The 15169-nt window shown below is 39.4% G+C and overlaps 1 protein-coding gene and 1 long non-coding RNA gene across 4 annotated transcripts in view; both read right to left on the bottom strand.

Moving 5' to 3' along the window:
- The window catches only part of sema5ba (sema domain, seven thrombospondin repeats (type 1 and type 1-like), transmembrane domain (TM) and short cytoplasmic domain, (semaphorin) 5Ba), a 378099-nt gene that overhangs the window by 318941 nt on the left and 43989 nt on the right, over positions 1-15169 (bottom strand). The window lies entirely within an intron of this gene.
- LOC140359220 (uncharacterized) lies at positions 11682-12167 on the bottom strand. Its single transcript, XR_011926843.1, has 3 exons — positions 12084-12167; positions 11873-12020; positions 11682-11799 (listed from the first exon to the last, which is right to left on the bottom strand). It is a non-coding gene; the product is annotated as an uncharacterized lncRNA (long non-coding RNA).

Here is a 15169-nt window from a genome sequence, read left to right as displayed (position 1 = left end):
AAGTCTGATATGAGACTCCAACCCAAAGCACACAGGCACTGAACACGTTTCATACATATTTATTGGCACATATCGAGTTTAAGTTCTCAAAATTGTCAATGAAACTCCATTAAACATGAGACTTGGGCTGATTGACGTTTGAAATCGTCGACATTTGATGTATTTTCCAGGGTTAACGTCTACGGGGCGCCAGATATCAGCCCAAAAGTTTAAATATTTTAGAACGTTATTGATTTTCATCCAAAAGACTAAATACAAACCCAAGCACTAAAGTCTGGAGGCGTCGGGGAACTTTGCAACAATGTATATGATAAAGTTTCGATTTGTTTATTCTACTAAGTCCTCATCTTGCCTTTCTCTTCACTCTTTTTCCGGACTATAAGTCGCACTGGAGTATAAGTCGCACCAAGTATAAAATTAACTTTCTGAACAACAAAATTAATTAGTTAAATTTGACTAAAAACTCTAGATAAAAATAAAGTTCTTGTACTGTATATTGAACCAAAAATACTGAACTTTGCTTCTAAAATGGCTACAATTATTACTGTAAATTCCGGAGTATATGTCAAGTATAAGCAAAAAATGCATAATAGAGAAGAAAAAAACATATATAAGTCGCACTAGAGTATGAAATGCAGTTGCAAGTGTAAAAATAACAAATAATATCACATATAAGTCGCTCCAGAGTATAAGTATAAAAGTATAAGTATAAGTCGCACCCCGGCCAAAACTATGAAAAAAGGTGCGACTTATAGTTCAGAAAATACGGTACCTAAACCTTTAATCCTGTTCATGGACCAATGCGTAACCCACTAGACGCAAACACATTTTTTACCGATAAAGTTGCTCTCATGTATTTTTATTTGTTAAATTAATGATTAGATGAGATGGGTCATTTCCTACTGTGATGTCATCGATCACAACCAGGAAGTACAATTATAAACTTGAAAAATGTGCTATTCTCTGATAACACTTGTCATTTTTTAGCCACATTCAAAATATTTTATCTTAACTGCATTTTAGTTCAGTGAGTGGTCCGACCTGTAGGGGGCGCTTTAAGGTCAGACGATGTCGTAATGCAAGGAAAGGTGTCTAAAGTAATTACTAAAGACATGTCCCGCGTCAATTAATCGACTGAAAAGAGGCGGGGCTCTCGAAACTGTGAGATATCTTCATGTTCTGACTAAATGTCTGACCACAAGAACATAAACTCACGTAGTTCGTGCAAAAATGACCTATTTTACAGAAAAGTACAAATATGACAAATTTGACAGAAAAGTACAAAAATTACAAATTTGACAGAAAAGTACATGTAAAGCAGGTATTCAGTTCCTTAATCCCAGAAAAATAATGAGTCAACGAATAAATATTTTGATCAACTAAGACATCATTGACGTACAACTCTGGTTAAAATGTGTTCTATTTATGTCATGTTTTCTGATTAATACCGGCCTAGTTTTTATGCGAGTTTTAAAATGAATCAATTAACAAAAATCAGAAATGAGTCTTATTTGCAAACTAATTGGATGACAGAGGCAAACTATGACCAGATTCACAGATTACATGACGGTAAATTCAGACTTAAATAAAGCTAGAACAGTTTTTTTGAAACTAGGGAATGATTATCGGGTTTTTTTGAAAATTTGAAAATGTGTCCGATATTTGGCGCCGATATTGTATTTTGTCCTCAGTTTGTCAGATTTGTCTTTTCTTTACAAAACGAAGAATAGTGTTTTTTTATCTATGGCAAAATAAAATGTAACATTATTACTTATTTATTTTTTGTTATGGTCGTACAAGATGAAACATTTTTTAAAAAAAGTTAAAAACAAGGGGGGGAAATAAATGTTTTTCGGTTACGGTCATAAATAGAGACTTAAACAAAGCTAGAGCAGCAAAACGAAGACTGTTCCGGCTAAACGTGGTCTTCACTAATCTAAATCAGGACAAAACCCTTGAATTTGACTTTAACTGCTAAATGTCCGCACGAAATCGAGCGGCGGGAAACCACGGCGAGACTCAAATTAGAGCTTTAAACACGGAGAAAGAAAAGAAGGCTCCATCTTTCTTCATAAGTGAGAGAAGGCGCCTCATTCATCACTCTAACTGGAGGATACAACTAGAGCCGAGGCAGCGTCAGGAGCCACTGCCCCGTGTCGCTCATCGACTCTCCGCCTCTCGTCTGTGGAGCGACGGGCGATGAAAGTCGAGCTCCGATCCACGTGACGATCCGATATGTCGTTAACACTCTCTTTAACGAAGCTCCGTGCTAATAATGCTGTGTAACTTTTCTGGTGGAGATGTTTTTCTCTCTGTCTGGACATTTCCGCACTTATCTGATCCAGTTTGGGCCCGGGACGCGTGAAAAACAAGATATATGTTAACAAGGGTCTAGTGTTTGCATGTAAATATAGCGTTTGATTTGTCCATCATTTAGTTAGTCACTCCGGTTTAGTTATTAGTTTATTATTAAAGCTATTCTTTACGTTCCTATTCTCTATTTGTAACCTGATCTCCATCTATAGTCCAGCCAATCACGTCTTCTTACTCTCCACCAATCACAGTGCAGCACCTGACGGGACTTGTGCGTTTAGCAAAGTTGTTGTGTTGTTTTTCCCCCTTCGTATGGCACATGGTGCCTCCGGCTGCTTCCCGTTCCTCGTGTGCTTTTCCTGTGTGTTTGGTCCTTGAGAATGTGAGTTTATTCCTCCTAATGCTTCGTCTTTGTCTGTTTTAACTGTGCTATTATTAGTCATTACCTGTAGTTAGTTTGTCTTATTTATCCGGCTCCATCTCGGCAGTGTAATCTGCGCCGACGATGCGTTCACGGCCCATAGGCCAGCATCACTCCGCAGCACGCTGGCGCTAGTAGTGATGCGTTCAAGGACGATCGGAATTTATAGTTTTTGGCGAGAAAATGGCTGGAGATCATTGCTCTGTTGTGTTGTTGTGAATGTTGCTGCTTATATACTGTTTATTTCCCATTTGAACTTGTTTTAACGTAGCAAACTATTCACACCTTTACTGTTTATACATACTATGTTTATCTGCCCATATTCATTGAATTATTGTGTTTTAATATCCACTATTCACTGTACTTCTGTATTGTAGAAACCAAACATCAAACCACACCTAACCCCGAACATCAAGCAAATAAAGAGTGATAAGCAAAGCTGACGTCCTCCTTTGTTCTGGCCGGACAACCTGGGAAGATTAGGGAAATATATATCCAGAAATTATACAGTCCTTCAGAGGTCGCAAGATTGGGTCTCCTTCCCAACGCCTCATTTACAATATAAACGAAACTGTATGTTGATTAATTGACTAAAAAGGGGGCGTGGCGCTCGTTGTAACAATTAACAAGAATCACATCTTGCGTCGAATCAGAAGTCTGCCAAACATATAAACACGAACGGACCTTATCTCCTGATTTCACTATCATTTAGTCACTTTTACAAATGCTACCGCTAGCATGTAGCACACCTCTAGCACGTAGCATACCTATAACATTAAGCACACCTAGCACACCTCTAGCATGTAGCACACCTCTAGCACGTAGCACACCTATAACATTAAGCACACCTAGCACACCTCTAGCATGTAGCACACCTCTAGCATGTAGCACACCTCTAGCACGTAGCACACCTATAACATTAAGCACACCTAGCACACCTCTAGCATGTAGCACACCTCTAGCATGTAGCACACCTCTAGCACGTAGCACACCTCTAGCATGTAGCACACCTCTAGCACGTAGCACACCTCTAGCACATAGCACACCTCTAGCATGTAGCACACCTCTAGCATGTAGCACACCTAGCACACCTCTAGCATGTAGCACATCTCTAGCACGTAGCACACCTCTAGCACGTAGCACACCTCTAGCACGTAGCACACCTCTAGCACGTAGCACACCTCTAGCACGTAGCACACCTCTAGCATGTAGCACACCTCTAGCACGTAGCACACCTCTAGCACATAGCACACCTCTAGCATGTAGCACACCTAGCACACCTCTAGCATGTAGCACATCTCTAGAACGTAGCACACCTCTAGCACGTAGCACACCTCTAGCACGTAGCACACCTCTAGCACGTAGCACACCTCTAGCACGTAGCACACCTCTAGCATGTAGCACACCTCTAGTATGTAGCACACCGCTAGCACGTAGCACACTTCTAGCATGTAACACACCTCTTGCGTCTTGAGTTCCGTTTTACAATGTAAATCCGTCGTTTGTTGCCGGGCGACATCCGTAAATTGCGTAAGACAAACACAGTTGCGCAGTGGCTTCGGTTACTACGACGACTCAGCTGCTAGTTCTTGTTTTACTTGGTGCACTGATGCTACGTGACGCTCCCGGAGGACGACTCAGCATCTGCTCGTTTTCAAAGCAGGTTTTTTGAAGGTATTTTGGTCAAACATAACGAAAGGAGACAAACTAAGAAGAAAACCCTGCGTTTAATCGTCTCACATTAGTGTCTCTCGCTCTTTCTTTTTAGACGTTCTTGGCACATCTTGCTAATTGCTCATTTCCCCACTGAACACCTACGACACTATATATATATATCCAGTCGAGTAGGTTTTACTGACACATATTCAGACGGATCTTCTCGTTCTTCCCTCAGGCGTTCTCACTTTCCACCTAAATGAAAAGCCTCTTTTACCGCACCGGGTATAATTTAAATCCTGCCTCGGCCTTCGGACGATCGGACTTAACGCTCCAGCGCCGCGTTTCAGCAGCTGTTAAGCATCTGCAGCGCACGCCAAGACTGTGAGCGGCAAACAAACGCCGGATATTAGACCTTTCAAACGCTATAAGAGCATAAACAATCACACAAACAACAAAGTATAATTACGATTAATCGAGTACGAATCACACACGAGATTTAGTCATCTCTGATGGTCAACGGTGAGTTTATGGTCATTTCAGAGCCAATCGTAGGTCAGTAAAAGCTCGAGTAGAGGTCGTGTAACATAGTCCACAGCAGGGCTAGTCAACGTGAGGCCCGGGGGCCAAATCAGGCACGCCAAGCAGTTTAATCCGGCCCACGAGCCATTTTATCTAACTATTGAAAAAGTGAAATAAAGAATCTTGCGGGTTTATTTCTGGGTTAGCACTGCTTTAGTCCTGGTTTGGTCTTGTTTTAGTTCTTGTTTAGTTCTGCTTTAGACCTGGTTGTTTCTAGTCTAGTTCTAGTTCTAGTTCTAGTTCTGGTTCAGTTCTCGTTAGCCAATTTTGCAAAGAAACGTCAGTAAAACATTTTGAACATTATTTCTCACTAAAATACAATCCATCAGTTGCAGTTGTTGTTTTGTATTAACTACTTCATTTATTGAAACAGTTTTGGGGATATTTTGTACGACCCGAAATGTCGTTACTGCAGTGTTGTATAAATGTGTTACTGTCGTACACGTCGTGAAGCCTCGGCCCGCCGGACAATAAAGTTGGAGTTGGTCTACAGCTTGATTTCCCTTCCATTCGTAAATTGGTGTTGTAAATGCAGAGTTTAGGGAGTTTGGATGTGAAAAGAGTCTAAAACTGGTGCGTTAAAGCCAAAGTACTTGATCTTCTCACCACAAAAGGCAGAAGCAGGTATTAAAATCTCTCACAAACCCTTTGGCCCATCGTTAAAACACACACACGTTCATTTTAGGCGTGCGCACAGTCAATCAGCCAATCAGAGCACCGCTTTCCGTTCTTTAATATTACACGCTGCTTGTCTGTCCCCGGGTTCAGACTTTAGCTATGCTGCTCCCTCAGCTCGGAACTCTCTCCAGTCTGAGCTACGGTTGCGTGAGCCGGTGTCACTGAGGGGTTTTTGTTCCATTTTTAAAAAGTAAACAGCGTAAATGTTATGAACACAGACTGTGCTTTTGGATGTAGCTGTTTTTTTTATATATGTGTAAAAGTTTTATAGTGTGTGTTCTCGATCTCAATGGGTTTTTACCTGGTTAAATGAAGGTTATAATTAAAATAAGTATAAATATAAATAAAATATAAATATAAATAAAATGTAAATAGAATACATAGAATAAATAAATAAAATAAATAAAATAAATAAAATAAATAAAATAAATAAAATAAATAAAATAAATAAAATAAATAAAATAAATAAAATAAAATTAAGAAAATTAAGAAAATTAAATATTTTAACGAAATTAAATAAACAAATTAAATAAAACATGCAAACAGCGTGAAGCGACCTCTTCACAAGGTCCTACTTTTACACTATCGGAGGAAAACACAGAATTTACAATAACCAAAAAGTCCGATACCCTTAAAATAATAAAAACGACCCTCCATAAATGTCCGCACGGATCCGGCTCCAGACGACACAATTAGCTTCATCGACGGCTTCAATAAAGCTCAAACGCACAGCTCAATAGGAGCCGGCTGGCCAGTAATCCATAATTAATTAAAGAAGCGAGCGGGCCACCGGTCTCAGCATCTCCTCCTCTCGCTCTATCAAAGTCCTGGTGAAATCCGGTCGGGTCTTACACAACGGGCCGACGCCCACGCTCTCCCGCTCTGCTGTGCACCTTTAAACACTCTCTGTGCTTCATTTAACTTCACAAGAGCTGACGCCGCGACTCCCACAAAGCAATCCACCACTTACAGAAAAGAAGAGGAACAGCAGGAGGACTTTTGAAAGACTTTCTCCAAATGATTACACTTCTACATGGAAATACTGGATAAAAGAGAGGGCAAAACGACTGGTGAGATGGTGATTTCTCCAGATTGTTGCCGTGTAAACAGCTCTTGTGGCTTTCTGTTTAATGCACTTTACTTTGCCCCGCCCACTCTTGTCATGAGTGTAATGCTCTGCGCCTGACGAGTGGATTCAACAACAACAGTGACGTGTAGAAGAAGATTTTACTCTAAAAGGAGACATTTTACGCCAATTGATCAACTTTTACGGAGTTTAAACTTCGTCTTTCCTCATCGTTAGTTTACTGAAAGTCCTATTTTGATTGATTTGTGCCTTTTTGAGTGAATCCTGTATTGTTTTTCGTCACTTACGGCTCATTGGATGTGGTGATGGAGTCGCTCCGGAGTATAAGTATATAATTATAAATATAAGTATAAGTCGCACCCCGGCCAAAACTATGAAAAAAGGTGCAACTTATAGTCCGGAAAATACGGGTAGGTACGAGATGCGAATGTGTTGTGTGACGGGGGTGATGTTGCTTGTTAGAGATTACGGACACGGACAGCCATTTTCCATCTTTTTCCTTTCTGATTTTGGCACAATATTTCAAAAACAACCAGGAATAAACTGGAGGCGGCGTCGTATCAAACCAGCTCACGAACCATCGCACGTCAACCGAACGCGCCCGATTCATCGCTCAGAGAAAGAGAGAATATTTTTGCTTTTCGCACCGGTCCAAAAAACGCTCTCGGTGCTCCGTCGTGTCTCGAGCAGAAACGCGAGCCGAGGGAAAGAGGAGGAGCTGGAAAAAAAACGCCCCGAGCTTCTTCTTCTTCTGAGTCATCTTCAGAACGGGGGCCAGGAAGCGTCTGCGTGTCCCCCGTGGGCCCCCGACAATACCGAACTCACCCACACAGCACGTACAGTAAAAGACCGCCGCCTTCAGTGTCGCGGACAAAGGAGGAAGAAGATGGAGGAGTACAACACACTTCAAAGGGCCACTGTTATGTAAAATGTGCTTTTTTCCAGCCCTTGACCACGTTATATTGTTGTTCTCGGATCAAACGCGCACCTGGAGTTGTGTTTTTGCCTCGTTCGCGCTCATTTTGTTTCATTTGTTTCGAGATCGTCTTGTTCTGAGCTTCAAAAATCACTCGGTTTGAAGTGTCCTCGAGTTGTCGCAGGCGCAGGTGAAAATCATAATTGTCCGACGCCGTTTTAAGTCTATAAATCCACTCTGATCTCTCGGATTGTCATGGCAACGAGGCACGGTATGTGACTTTCCGGAAGTCACATACACGATTCGATAGATATAATTATACATTTAAGACTTTGGTACATTCTCCGTGCAGGTAAGATTTAACGTTTTACGCCACGCTGTAGAATACTGTGGCCAAAGGAACAACATTTCCATGGAAACAAGCAGGTGAAGGCTCGTCCAGGCTATGTACGGGTCAGGTTTGTGGAGATGCAAGCCCCACTCACAGTAGGGACACGTTTTTGCACATTTTAATGCAAAAAAAACATTCAAAATGAAATTAAAAAGGTAAAAACATGCTTACGTTTTAGTCTATATTTGGCCAAAACATAAAATACTGTGGATTTAAATCAGATAATGGGAAATGTTAATTTAAGGTGACCAAAAGCATGTTTTAAAAGGCCACAAGGAAGCATAATACTGTAAGTCTACTCGAGGAAATGTTGCAGGCCAAAGAAAAGAAAGAGATTCATTTGTTTGAATACGGGAACATATTTAATCAAAGTCATAATTTGATTGCTCACTGACCATATACAATGTACAAAAAACTGTGATATAACGACTCTGAAGGCGGCGCAGTTAATCAGGTTTTCATTTCATTCTGATTAAATTATTTTAAAATTGTCGATGATCAGCTCGGGGCTTTTTAATCAACAAGTTTACAGCCAGTTTGACATCTGCTCCAACTGCCCTGAGTGACATTCTTTGGCATAAAACGACACATTATTTGGCTTAAAACGACACATTCTTTGGTATAAAACGACACATTATTTGGCATAAAACGACACATTATTTGGCTTAAAACGACACATTCTTTGGTATAAAACGACACATTATTTGGTATAAAACGACACATTATTTGGCATAAAACGACACATTATTTGGCTTAAAACAACACATTATTTGGTATAAAACGACACCTTATTTGGTATAAAACGACACATTATTTGGCTTAAAACGACACATTATTTGGTATAAAACGACACATTATTTGGTATAAAACGACACATTATTTGGTATAAAACGACACATTATTTGGCATAAAACGACACATTATTTGGCCTAAAACGACACATTATTTGGCTTAAAACAACACATTATTTGGTATAAAACGACACATTATTTGGTATAAAACGACACATTATTTGGTATAAAACGACACATTATTTGGCATAAAACGACACATTATTTGGCCTAAAACGACACATTATTTGGCTTAAAACAACACATTATTTGGTATAAAACGACACATTATTTGGCTTAAAACGACACATTCTTTGGTATAAAACGAATAGTTGCAGTCGTCGCCGTGGTTCCCCAAACCTTCACAATAAAACCCACGTCTGGTTTTCCCCCTCCACCGCACAGACACTTTCATCACTCCATTCAGACCTCCTTTTGTTGTACCCCCTTCTTCTCCTCCTTCATCTTCTGCTGTGGTTAGGATGATTACAGGCGATTTCTGAAACTCTATCCATTTTTGTCCTTCTTTATTTTCTCCCCGGGGCCGATCGGAGCCTCGCACGCACTCCACCTGGCCCCGAACAAAGGGAGGACCACTCACATTCATCCGCTTGTCCTAAAATGAGCGGATTCTGCACGGCTTTCAACACGCATCACAAAGAACAGCACTCAGGAGCTGTCCGGGCGCAGCAGAGGAGGGGGAGTTTGGACAAATGGAGAAGGCTAAAAGTGTTCGACTTGTAGGTTTGGGTGAGAAGACAAACACTGTGCAAAATGTACAGTCTTTGGAGCTTTTACCGTGTTACAACGTTGTTCCGTCATCGAAAACATACCTGGAGTTGTTCTTTTGGCTTCATTCACGCTTATTTCATGAATTATTGTTCACGGGGTTGTCTTCTCTGAGCCTCACAAAAACACGTGGTTTCAAGTTTCCCAGATTAAAGGAAGAATTCCAGAGATCTTCTGCACTGTCCATAAATCTGACTAATTACAACTGTGTGATTACATTAGAATGACAGACGCAAGCTTATTTTTGTTTATTTTTCGTGGCTATTCCCTCTGCTGCCAGTAGATGACGTCCTAACACCAATCCTGATGGGGGAACACCTACACCCTCAAGCTCAAACTAGGGGCGATATTGACAAGAATGTTAATATTTTTGTAATTATTCCAATATTTTAAGCCAAACGTTGCTCAGACACACCTGTAAATCCCTTGTTGGAGGTTAATAACTCACAAAAAGTGATTGGACAGACTACACCCATTCTAATTTAAATATTTGACAATGATATGACTGATATACTGTACGCCACGTGTACGTCAATGTATATATTATTTCAAGTCCTAAAAAATGTTCCAAAAAATGCACTGCAGAGAAAATGCAAATAAAGCCTGATATGTGTCTTTTAAGATACATTTTATTTTGTATTACTTAAAGTATAAAGGAGATTTGTCCCATCTTTCAGTCTGTGGGGTTAAACCAATCAGCAAACATGGCACTGATACCGTATTTTCTGGACTATAAGTCGCACCTTTTTTCATAGTTTTGGCCGGGGTGCGACTTATACTTATATTTATACCTATATACTTGTATACTTATACTCCGGAGCGACTTATATGTGATATTATTTGTTATTTTCACATTTGAAACCACATTTCATACTCCAGTGTGACTTATACATGTTTTTTTCTTCTCTATTATGCATTTTTGGGCTGGTGCGACTTATACTCAGGTGCAACTTATAGTCCAGAAAATACGTTATATCGTACACACTGCAAATTTACACCACCTTAAAACTAGAAAAATACACTTGTTTTAGGGGAAACTATACTTGAATTAAGTGAAATTATCTGCCAGTGGGGTAAGTGAATTTTACTTATCAAGAATTCTTGAAACAAGACTTTTTTTCTAAGTGTGTATAACTCTTAAAATAAGCTAAAAACACTTATTCTAAGTAACAATCCAAATTAAATGATCTAAAATTAAGCATAAAACACTAATTGTAAGCAGCAAATTAAGGTAGAAAATCTTAAAACTAGAATATAAAGCTTATTAGTTTTATTTATTCTTAATTTTAGCAAATAAATCTAAATTCTTAATTTGGTTATTTTAAGAAAAAGTAAAAGAAACTCAAAATGAGTGTCAATATCTTTTCTAAAATATTGTACACGTTGACAAAATCTTGAACAATCCAGTGCCATAGCAACCATAGCTAAGTATAAAATTACATCTGTAATGGACACAGATTTACTGTTGCAAAAACATTTTGTGGCAAACATTCACAAAGCAAAGACCTTAAACTTGCATGTGAACGCTTTTAGAACAAAGCTGCATTTTCAACAAATACAAAAAAAACAATGAAGAGAAAAACAGACACTCTAAAATCCCCTTCCTCCATCTCCAAAATACAGCACTACTATCCAATGAAATCACGCCACTCTGCCAGGGCTTTTTTGTATGAGGAGGTGGTGTCGCTCTCATGAATGGCATCCTGAAGTACTTCTGTCTGCATGACAGACAGTAAGGTTGCCACACATTTGGGGTACGTCAGATGGAAAGTGTAATAAGACATAAGATAAATTACCCCCTCACCAAGCTGTTCTTTATCTAATGTTGCAACTGGTGTATTGCCCACCGCAATGATGCACTTGCAACCATCGAAAAGTAGTACAGGACAGGAGAGAGTTCTCTTTTGTAGAAAAACATGGGGGTCTTCTGAAGGCTATTAAACAGAAAAACAATACATTTTATCTGGGTGTTGTAAATGTCAACTGTTAGTGTGTTCTTAATGCAACTCTATAAAAAGCATTTTGCCTTAAGGATGTGCAATAAAGCCTCACTGGCACACCCCATTTTTTTGGGCGGAAGCGCTGAAGAGGGAAAGAGTGCTGGTAGCGCCTTCACCAACGCAATGTGGGCATCAGCTGTAACAAAAAATAAAAATAAAATTCCATACAGTAAATTTGAGGTATAAATAAAGCCACTAATAAAACTTACTTTGTTCCATCATCATAGGTGGCTTCATTGCTTTTTTAGACACCCCATAAAAGTGGACTCTGGAGCAGAACTCCCCCCATCTCTGTCGAACTTGATCCAGGAATTTATCATTGGATGAGTCCAAAATCCTGCGTAGCTCACCCAAAACCTGAAATGAGAAAAGATTATTTTGGTGCAACAGTAAAATCAAATCTGACTTATTATAACTTACATTATGAAGCTCCTTGAAACATGGATATGCTTCCAAGATTTGGGCAGCTCTGTTCTCCTCTCTGGTGGCATTTGAGTCAATGTATGCCCTTCTGGCCTGAAGCTCAAGATCCAATAACTGGGACACCGCATCTTGGTTTGGCTTTGGCTTCCTATACATTTCCTGGAGTGTTTTGTAGTGCCTGACTTGTATCAGCAGACTATCCTCTTCCACTAAAATGGAAAAATCAAAGAACATTTCAGTCAACTATTATTTTAATTTACTATTGAAAGCTGATAGGACTTGTTAAAAATGTAATAAAATGATAAAATATCCTCCACAGCAAGAATTTAGGGCGGAAGTTTGCGCAGTAAATTAGCCAAAGAACTGACTTCAGGTTTTACCTTACTGATATGGTTTGACAAGAATGCATTTTGAGTTATCCCAATATTGTCAAATAATGCTTATCAAGAAAATATTTTTTAACAGATTTTGTGTATGGAGTATGTTACATACTGTAGGGTACTTACATGAATTTGAATTAAAAGCATCATCAGAATTGCTGGCTGGTGAAAGCAGAATGGTTGATGCCCCACTGGTCGATGTCCCACTGGAATCAGCATCAGCATCATAATCTGCCTTTTCCTCATTTAATTCTTTGTCACTCAAGAAGTCAATCCGCCTTTTCTTTGGCCGGCCTCTCTCAGGTGTCGGATCCTGCTTTTTAACTGGGGATTTTATATTTTGCAATCTTTTTAGCAGGTAGGCATTAATGCTCCCCTGGAAACAAATTGTAAATTATTTTCATGTTTGCACCAAAAAGAAGAACATTTAGTCTAAAAAGCAAAAACAAAAAGAATCATACATACATATTTTGTGCAGTCATCCTTGTCCTGCAGCATTGGGTAGTATTCCACGATTCTTTTAGCCATTGCAGTGACATCGGTTTTGGAGGGATATTGGACCATTTGACCGGGGCTTGCTCTAAGTAGAGACACCATACTTGTAATGGTGTTCCTCACCAGCCTGCATCTTAACTCTTTAGACATGATACACTCTTCCGTGCCATGTCACAGTAGTTCTTTCGGCACTGCTCCAATTCAGTATCGGTGTAGACCACATATTCCGGTGGTCCAGGGTCCTCAATGGGGTTGTATTGGGAGAAGCAGTGGTCTGAGGGATAATCGAAGCCTGCTTTGCAGTAACAGTATGGTCTTGCTGTGTTACAGAAATAAACAAACAATGAACTGCAAGTACTAAACATAATGCACATTTGTAGAACCAAATGTTTTAACAAAATAATAAATACCTCTGGATTGAATAATGACCACAATTGTTTCCTTCTTCTGAAATGCTCTGGCCCAGGCAAAAGGTCCCTCAGATCATCACGACTCAGTGTTGAAAGCAAGCTCTCATCAATGTTGGCAGCTAATTACGACAAAAAGACAACATACATTGTTCATACAATGTAGAGCATGTAGACACCAAGACAATATACTTTACGTTACCTTTTAAGATAGATACTGTGACATCATCCCGTTTCTCCATGGCTTTATCACCTGTTAAACAAATTAAATGATTCATGATTATTACTATAGGAAACATTAATGCTAAATTAATTATTACATTAAGTTAGTTCAATTACCAAAGTGAACTAACAACTTAAAATAAACCTAAAGATTGGCCACCAAGTAATACAATTTCTGACAAAGTCCAAATATCTAAAATGCTTTTTATTTGAGTCATTAGTTTCAGCTACATGATATAAGCAACGTTTTGAAGACTTGATTAGCATGCCAAGAAATAACCCCACCAACGTTTCAAATAAAATGAAAGAGTAAATTTTATTTTCTTTAAACACATTGAAAATTTCACTCCTGTATTATACCTAATTTATACAAATGTGCTGTGTGGACACTCTGTGGTCCAATGTGGCGCCAACGCAGCTAGCTAAGTGCAATAGTTGCTAAGCTAACTAGCATCTGTAAGCCTTCTACATTAGCCACAATTTATGCTTAAAAATTCTTGTATTGCAGCTCTACCCATGATTTGACCAAAATTGTATCACTTTTCAATTCTTGCAAAGCATTAGTTATTTGACTAATATAAAAGAGAAATACAAAAACCTTACCTCGTGTTCTCAAATCGACCATTTTTTTCTCGACTGACTGATGACGCAAGATGCGCAAGATCCATGCGCAGATCGCTCTGGGTCACAACCATTTGGAAATGGCCATGGGGGTGTAACATTGATTTTGTACAAATTCATACCACCTTGCAATTTACGATCTCCAAAAATATACATACAATTTTTATAATATTATATGGGACGTACAATATATAAAACATGGTAACAATACTGCATTACTAAATAAACTTTATTGAGTGGCCTTCACCAAGTCAAAGTCATCGCTTCCGCTTGATCCCGCCGGAATGTTCCACTGACAAAATGTACTAAATAAACTAAATTAATCTATGTCGTTGTTTCATTTTTTATAAAACATGCTTGATATACATATTTATGTTTTTTCTGTCGTTTATTTTGTATGCGCTTTCGGGTCACTGTTGTTCATTATTTCCCCTTCTTATTTTAATAATCCCACGGTGTTTGTTGGTATTGTCCAAACCCAGCGCGGCAGATTATTCTCCATTCAAACAAATTTGAGAAGAAGACACGACAGACTTATCTACAAAAGTGATTTTCTGCTTTGGGGATATCATGGCCTGTTGGAGGTGCGTGATTTGCTTCGTATTTGTTGCTTTGACGCTTCGGTCCCTTTTAAGTCATATTAATACTGCACATGGTCGGAGCCCAGACTTCCGCGTCATTTGTGGAGTGGATGGATGCGCCGAGGAATATCGTGTTTTCAACTCCTTTTATTACCATCTCCGACGCACGCATTCGCATTATTTAGCTACTGGGAACCCTCCAAGAGGATGGCTGACCACCACATCCAACGCAGCTGCCATAGGACGAGAAAACTTTGGTACAGTTGTTTTTTCAGACTGCACCGAAACAAGGTACGGGGCGGAGCAGGTGCGCGCTGTACCCGGAGCGGACACGCCATCTACCGCGTCTGCTTCACCTGCAACGCTGGAGCAACAGG

The sequence above is a fragment of the Eucyclogobius newberryi genome, unplaced genomic scaffold (genome assembly GCF_026437365.1).
Source record: "Eucyclogobius newberryi isolate DKJ021-1_F unplaced genomic scaffold, fEucNew1.0.hap1 SCAF_14, whole genome shotgun sequence".
NCBI lineage: Eukaryota > Metazoa > Chordata > Actinopteri > Gobiiformes > Gobiidae > Eucyclogobius > Eucyclogobius newberryi.
Note: the sequence above shows the minus strand (reverse complement) of the source record. Positions and strands in the feature narration are given on the sequence as shown.